The following is an 8605-nucleotide window of genomic DNA, read 5'->3' as shown; positions in this document are numbered from 1 at the left end:
AAACTGAGCGAACAAAAACAAAAAGCCTAACCAAAACCACAGCAATTGATGAATATGCATGCCAGCAGGCAATGGAAGTTCTCCAGAACTTTATCACGCAAAGGGGGCTCCTCAGCCTGCCATGGAAGTAGCTGGACAATGACCCAACCCTAAAAAGGGAGGGAAATCAACCCAACTCCAGAAGGAAGGATATAACAAACCAGCCTAAAAAAAGAAGCAATATTCTAACTCAACTCTGTTAGGACAGTGCTACTGCCAACTTTCAGGGAAGCTGCCCAGTTCCATTCTACAAGGAGGGAGTACCTGTCTCTAGAAGGACGCAAATACCACCCCAGCTTTACAAGGGAGTCATTTCTAGGAGGAGAAAGTGTCAAAGAACTGGTCAGTTGTGGAAACATGAAGACACAAATTCATCTCTAGAAATATGGAATCTCCAACATGATTCCAAAAGGAAGACAGGTGCTTCCAGACATGGCTTTTATTGTGCAATCGACCTGCCTCAAACATGGAATTTTACAGGAGGTCCAGACAGTGTCATCTTCCGTTGTAACTCTCACGTGTTTTTGCCTGTTGTTGTCGTTTCTTACCACAGGAAATCTATTAAGGAAGAAAAGAGGAACTGACTGCACAATGCCTTTTGATTAGTAGCACTAGCAGCTGGAAGCACCCAAAGTCTCTGAACTGTTTTTAGAAGGAGGGAGATTACAGCTCAGCTTTTAAAAGGAAGGAAATGCCAGTGCAACGTTAGAAGGAGGGATTGCCGTTAAAGAAGCAATCTCAGAAAGGTGATAAGATTCTAGAAGGGATCATCCCAAAACATACTGGACATTGTGTAGATTTTCACCACATCACAAAAAAGAGCAGTGAAAACTACAGCAGCAACAGAGGCCTTGGACGATGGAGGAGAAACCCCTTTGACAAGCTTCCTTTAGGGAAGCAGCAGATTGGGAACCAGCAGTAAGTGAGAGGAAACAGTCTTTGCTAATTAGTCATTCCCCTCACCAGTAACAAAAACATACACACTCCCTACTCTTTGTTATGTACATTTCCTTCACACATTCCCATAAGGGAAATAGCTAGTATCAACCTTGTCCCATACATTCCCACAACAAAAGTAGTCACACCCTCCTCAATTAGCTGTCTCTCATACACATTCTTCCAACAACTGCAAACCCAACATACACATTCTAACCAAAGCCAGCACGCTCTCTCTCTCTCTCTCACACACACACACACACACACACACACACACAAATACACAGAGGGGGTACAAACATCTTCCCTTTGCTCTCATGCTACTCTGGAAACTGTAGTTCTATGAGATGTCCTCTAACAGATTTCTCAGCACCCTCATAAAACTAGGATTATTTTATGGAGGTAAGCCATTTTAAACATGGTTTAGGTGAGGTCTCTAGTTCCAATATCGCCTTGGTGACATGTGAGGTAATTTGGAAGTCATCTGTAAGAGACTCTGAGAATTTTGAGGAATAGATTAGAATTTATTTGGTGCCATAACTCAGTCCACTCATGTATATGTTGGTGCTTCCAGACAAGGCCTTTAAAGCCATCGCCCTGCCTCATTCACTGAATTTTACAGCAGATCCTGCCAAAATCGCTGGCCACTTGTAACCCTTGTGTGTTTCCCCACCACTTCTGTCTTTTTTCTTACCACAGAAAACCCAATGAGAAAAAAAGATGGAATTGCTACACAATGCCTTCTCATTAGTACTGCTAGGAGCCCTCTGTCTGGAAACACCCTCTGTCTGTTACTCACTCACTCACACACCCCATCCCTCCTGCTATTGACACTCTTCTCCATTCTTCCCATTTTGGGGTGGCCACATAAGCTTATTCTTATAAAACCTATTCAATATATTTTAGCAAGGCATAGGATATGGCCCCTTCATGGATCACTGCCTTGTTGCGGCGAAAGGGTTTGCGTAACTCAGTGAAGCCATAAGCTATGCCGTGCAGGGCCACCCAAGACGGACAGGTCATGGCAGAGAGTTCTGACAAAATGTGGTCCACTGGAGAAGGAAATGGCAACCCACTCCAGTATTCTTGCCAAGAAAACCCCATGGAACGTATCACAAGGCTAAAAGAGATGACACCAGAAGATGAGCCCCTCAGGTCGGAAGGTGTCCAATATACTACTGGGGAAGAGCAGAGGGTATTTCCAAGTAGCGCCAGAAAGAGTGAAGTGGCTGGGCCAAAGCTGAAAGGACACTCAGTTGTGGATGTGTCTGGTGGTGAAAAGAAAATCCAGTGCTGTAAAGAACAATATTGTTTAGGAACCTGGAATATCAGATCAATGAATCAAGGTAAGCTGGAGGTGGTCAAACATGAGATTGCAAGATTGAACATCGACATCTTGGGAATCAGCGAACTCAAATGGACAGGCATGGGCGAATTTAATTCAGGTGACCATCATATCTACTACTGTGGGCAAGAATCCTTTAGAAGAAATGGAGTAGCACTCATAGTCAACAAAAGGGTGGGAAAAGCAGTACTGGGGTACAATCTTAAAAACGACAGAATGATCTCAGTACGAATCCAAGGCAAACCATTCAATATCACAGTAATTCAAGTCTATGCCCCAACCACTGATGCCAAAGAAGCTGAGGTTGATCGGTTCTATGAAGACCTACAACACATTCTAGAACTAACACCAAAAAAAGATGTCCTCTTCATCATAGGGGATTGGAATGCTAAAGTAGGAAGCTAAGAAATCACCGGGATAACAGGCAGGCATGGCCTTGGTGTACAAAATGAAGCAGGACAAAAGCTAATAGAGTTTTGCCAAGAGAACACGCTGATCATAGCAAACGCTCTTTTCCAACAGCACAAGAGACGACTCTACACATGGACATCACCAGATGGTCAATATCGAAATCAGATTGATTATGTCCTTTGCAGCCAAAGATGGAGAAGCTCTATACAGTCAGTAAAAACAAGACCTGGAGCTGACTGTGGCTCAGATCATGAGCTTCTTCTTGCAAAATTTCGGCTTAAATTGAAGAACATAGGGAAAACCACTAAACCATTCAGGTATGACCTAAATCATATCCCTTATGAATATACAGTAGAGGTAAGGAATAGATTTCAGGGATTAGACCTGATAGACAGAGTGCCTGAGGAACTATGGACGGAGGTCCGTAACATTGTTCAGGAGGCAGCAACTCAATCCATCCCAAAGAAAAAGAAGTGCAAGAAAGCCAAGTGGCTGTCTGATGAGGCTTTACAAGTAGCTGAGGAAAGAAGGGAAGCGAAAAGCAAGGGAGAAAGGGGAAGATATATCCAACTGAATGCAGAGTTCCAGAGAATAGCAAGGAGAGACAAGAAGGCCTTCTTAAATGAACAATGCAAAGAAATCGAGGAAAACAACAGAATGGGAAAAACTAGAGATCCCTTCAAGAAAATTGGAGATCTCAAGGGAACGTTTTGTGCAAAGACGGGCATGATAAAGGACAAAGAAGGCAGGGACCTAACAGAAGCAGATGAGATTAAGAAGAGGTGGAAAGAATACACAGAAGAACTATACAGGAAAGATCTGAATGTCCCTGATAGCCATGATAGTGCGGTCACTGAACTGGAGCCAGACATCCTCGAGAGTGAAGTCAAGTGGGCCTTAGGAAGCATTAGTAACAACAAAGCTAGCGGAGATGACAGTATTCCAGCTGAGCTATTTAAAATCCTAAAAGATGATGCTGTTAAAGTGCTGCACTCAATATGCCAACAAATTTGGAACACTCAACAGTGGCCGCAAGACTGCAAAAGGTCAGTTTACATTCCAATTCCAAAGAAGGGCAACGCCAAAGAGTGTTCAAACTACCGCACAATTGCGCTCATTTCACATGCCAGCAAGGTGATGCTCAAAATCCTACAAGCTAGGCTTCAGCAGTATGTGAACCGAGAACTACCGGAAGTACAAGCGGGGTTTCAAAGAGGCAGAGGAACTAGAGATCAAATCGCCAACATTCGCTGGATCATGGAGAAAGCAAGAGAATTCCAGAAAAACGTCTATTTCTGCTTCATTGACTACGCTAAAGCCTTTGATTATGTGGATCACAACAAACTCTGGCAAATTCTGAAAGTGATGGGAGTACCAGACCACCTTACCTGTCTCCTGAGAAACCTGTACGAGGGTCAAGAAGCAACAGTAAGAACCAGACGTGGAACAACCGAGTGGTTCAAAATTGGGAAACGAGTACGACAAGGCTGCATATTGTCACCCTGCTTATTTAACTTATATGCAGAGTACATCATGAGAAACGCCGGGTTGGATGAATCACAGGTCGGAATTAAGATTGCTGGGAGAATTATCAACAACCTCCGATATGCAGACAATACCACCCTAATGGCAGAAAGCGAAGAGGATCTCAAGAGCCCCTTGTTGAGGGTGAAAGAGGAGAGTGCAAAAGCTGGTTTGAAACTCAATATTAAAAAAACTAAGATCATGGCATCTGGCCCCATCACTTCCTGGCGTATAGAAGGGGAAGAAATGGAAGCAGTGACAGATTTTACTTTCTTGGGCTCCAAGATCACCACAGATGGTGACTGTAGCCATGAAATTAAAAGATGCTTGCCTCTTGGGAGGAAACTATGGCCAACCTAGACAGCATAGTAAGAAGCAGAGACATCACCTTGCCGACAAAGGTCCGTCTAATCAAAGCTATGGTTTTCCCAGTAGTAATGTATGGCTGTGAGAGCTGGACTATAAGGAAGGCTGAGCGCCGAAGAATTGATGCTTTCGAACTGTGGTGCTGGAGAAGACTCTGACGAGTCCCCTGGACTGCAAGGAGGTCAAATCAGTCAATCCTAAAGGAAATCAACCCTGAGTGCTCATTGGAAGGTCAGATACTGAAGCTGAAATATTTTGGCCACCTAATGCGAAGAGAAAACTCTCTGGAAAAGACCTTGATGCTGGGAAAGACTGAAGGCAAAAGAAGAAGGGGACGGCAGAGGATGAGATTGCTAGATAGTATCACCGATGCAATGAATATGAACTTGAGCACACTCTGGGAGAGAGCGCAGGACAGGAAGGCCTGGCGTGCTATGGTCCATGGGGTCACGAAGAGTCGGACACGACTGAACGACTGAACAACAATAGGATATGGCTTGTAAGTATAAATCTGATATGGGATTGGAATTACTCTCTGTGTGTCATGCACTTAGGAGTTGGCAAAAGGGAGTCTCCATGCTGTGAGCCCATCAGACATGGGTGAATAAGGTTTAGCCACTAAGTGGACACTGTTCACTACATGAATCCCACCTTTCCCACCATACTCACCGTCCAAGGCCACAATGTCATGCTGCCCACTTCCCGCTTTGGCGGGTACAGTCTTGGGAGTTGCAACTGTGCCTGATTTGTAAAGAAGTAAATACTGGGGTGATATACGTTTACACAATGAGCCTCTTAACATGGCTCCAAACCTCAGGAAATGACTCTGAACAGGTCTTTTCTTCAAAACAGACATGTTCTGTTATACTTGCCACATTATGTTGTCATGGAGTTTTAAACATTGGTGCAACTTCTAATGATGTATCTCTGTGTATTTCAAACATTCAGTGAAAGTTGACCTGTTAGGATTTTGGCACTAATGGGGCTAGGGCCACATCTTTCAGATATTTGTGCCCCTGCACCTTTCTTTGAGCCATTCCAGGAAATAATGGAAGCCTGAAAACTCTCCTGCCTTTGAAAGCCCCATGATGCAGTAACTGAGTTTCCTCAGGTTCTTGAGGAACTTCATCCTCAGGAACTTCATCCACACCTTCTGACTAGTTACAAACTTAACTAAATATCCATTGTCAGGTCAGTCACGTTATGAATGTGATCTATCTACTTCAGAACTACCTCTGCTGCTCAGGGCCAGCCCTAGATATTTTGCTGTCTGAGTTGGAACAGCAAATGCCCTGTTCAGGTGGATAGTACCCAAGGCCAACCAAGTTATTTTGGGACCTGAGGCAGAAAATCCTATAAGCACCCCCCCCCCCAGCACTAAAAATACGATAATAAAATAACTAACAATTTGCTGCCTTTTCAGGACATCAAAAATCTGCTGCCTGAGGTGGCTGCCTCACTTTGCCTAATGGTTGGGCTGTTCTAGCTCCCAAACCCAGATTAACCTGAAGGAAATGTAGTGCTGAAGCAATCTAACCTTTCTGCTCATGTTCCTGACATGTGTCAATGCCTGTCTCTGCCTCCCTAAATATTCACCCAAACCTGACTACCCAACTGTAGTGTTTGTGTTAGGCCCATCTACACTACAAATTTTAACTGGCTTGAAACCAATTTGACCTTTACAGCTACTTTCAAAGAATTCAAGGAACTAGCATTTTGTGAGGATGTTGAGAATTCTGTGATAGAATTCTTATACTTTTATTTTGCTATGGATCTCTCACCTCCGCATTTTATCCTTCACAAAACCCCTGAGAGGTAGGTTAGGCAAAGCAACAGTGACTGGCACAAGGTCACTCAGTAAGCATCTGGCTGAGTGGGGATTTAAACTGTCATCTCTCTGGTCTTAGGCCATCCTTCCCCAATATGGTGCTCTCCTAATGTGTTGGAATGCAATCCCCAGCATCTCCAGCCAACAATGCTGGCTGGAGGATGCTGGGAGTTGTAGTCGAATACGTCTGGAGGGCACCAGGTTGGGGAAGGCTGTCCTAAATCAACACTCCAATAACTACACCACGCTGGTAGGCCCTATCCCCTTCATAGAACAACAATTCCTCTTTGGTTGAGATCCATGGCAGATAAACTGGTTTATGTGTGTACTGAAGCCAAATCTGAAGATCTATGCCAGTGGTTAAAGTTTGTAGAATTCTCACTGGGCTTGTTAATACGATACGACAGCCCGCTGTGGGTTATTTAACCCATGGTGAGGCTGTGGTGATTGCAGGGCAAATATGGTCGCCATTTGAATATGCAACCCCCACTCTGGAGTTGTCATGTCATGTGACCCTGGTGAACATGGGTTAGGGAAGAGTTAAACAACCCTCGCCTAACCCATGGTCTGTTTTAGGGTTAGGTGAGGGTTGTTGAACCCTCATGTGACCCATGATCGCCAGATTCGCACAACATGACAACCCATGACGAGCCATGGTGTGGCGTCTGAACCCAGTCAATGAGATATCCAAATGCTAGTTTCTGTTCCTACAGGGAGATAAGTTCTAAATCAGAGGTAGGCAACCTTTTGGGCCAAAGGACAAACTTGGAAATGTGAGAAACTGTCCTGGGCACAGCCATAAAATGGCTGCCATGGGTGGGCATGGCTAGTCATAAAGGACAAGTAACCTGCTGAGCGGCATTCATGGGAAATTAAGATGGCAGCAACTAGAGGCTCCCGTTTCACTCTGAAGCAATCCTAACTGCCAGGAGGAACACACACACACACACACACACTTTAAATAAAAATTGAGAGGAGCAGGGTGTCTCAGTGAGCACCATGGAAGGTGCTTTGGTGCATCATCACATTGCTTACCCCAGCTGTCAATATTGGTTTCCTCTCATTTTTTCTCTTTTAATTTTTAAAAATAGCAAAATAAAGCTATTTCATTATTAAAAACAGTGACAGGAAATCAGTAATTAACGCTCCCCCTGCCCGCACAGGAACAGAAACTGACACTGGAGCAATTAAGAGAAGCTATTCAAGGTGCAATTAATAGGCTACTCATCACTAATTCCCCCATCAGGAAGGAATGAAGCTGAAGCTACAAAAGGACACTTTTAATTGACGTTGCTGGGAACTTTTGCTGAACCTGACTTTCATGTGACTAAACATTATAGAAGGATCTTGGCTATGGGGAAGAAGAATCTTGGCCGTGGGATAATATAGCACTATTAAGTGCTTTGCCATTTTAATTTTGCTTCCATCTCATTATGGGAAAGCAGTGCTAAAGAGTCCTAGTATGGAAGCAGCCCAAATATGGATCCAAAACATGGCCATAGAATCCTCTGCAATGTGCTTGGGAACCATAGCAGATGGGCCATTGTGGAAAGAGTTTGCTGAAGGCTTAAAGTTTGAAAACCAACTGACAACAGAATGGGTTGCTCTGACTCAGCCCAGATCCTTCCTCCAAGTTCCATCAAGGAGCAAATCCTCAAGGTATTTGCCTGCCTGCCAAGCATCCCTTTCCCAAAATCCACCCCTCAGACACTTCTCTTTCGTGAGAATACCCCCACCATTGCCTCCTTCAAGGTTTTGCATTGAGAAGTTCAGAAATGAAAAATATAACCCTCCAGCCCCAGAAAAAGAAAGGGGGTGGGAGTGGGGGTTCATTAGCCCTTGATTTGCCTTTGGTGGGGAAGAGGGAAGGGTATAGTACTGAGAAGGAAGGGAATGAGGCAGAAAAGTGCGCAAGATGGCTTTAGACTGCAACAAGATCAATCTCTGCCCCCCTCCCAGGGGCTACTTGGGGTAAATCTCAGCACCCTGAACTACGGCCTGACCCTGCTATATGTATATTTATTCAGGGCTCATAAGGGATAGCTAAAGGGAGAAATAGGGTGAAAGCACAGCTGTAGCTTTTTCTTAACTGGACAAAGACCTCGAACCTCTACAAGTTACATGGAAGCAAGAGAGAACAGTAGAATAATGTCAAA

The sequence above is a fragment of the Heloderma suspectum genome, chromosome 6 (assembly GCF_057233095.1).
Source record: "Heloderma suspectum isolate Gila_16-S chromosome 6, 16-S_ref, whole genome shotgun sequence".
NCBI classification, from domain to species: domain Eukaryota; kingdom Metazoa; phylum Chordata; class Lepidosauria; order Squamata; family Helodermatidae; genus Heloderma; species Heloderma suspectum.
Note: the sequence above shows the minus strand (reverse complement) of the source record.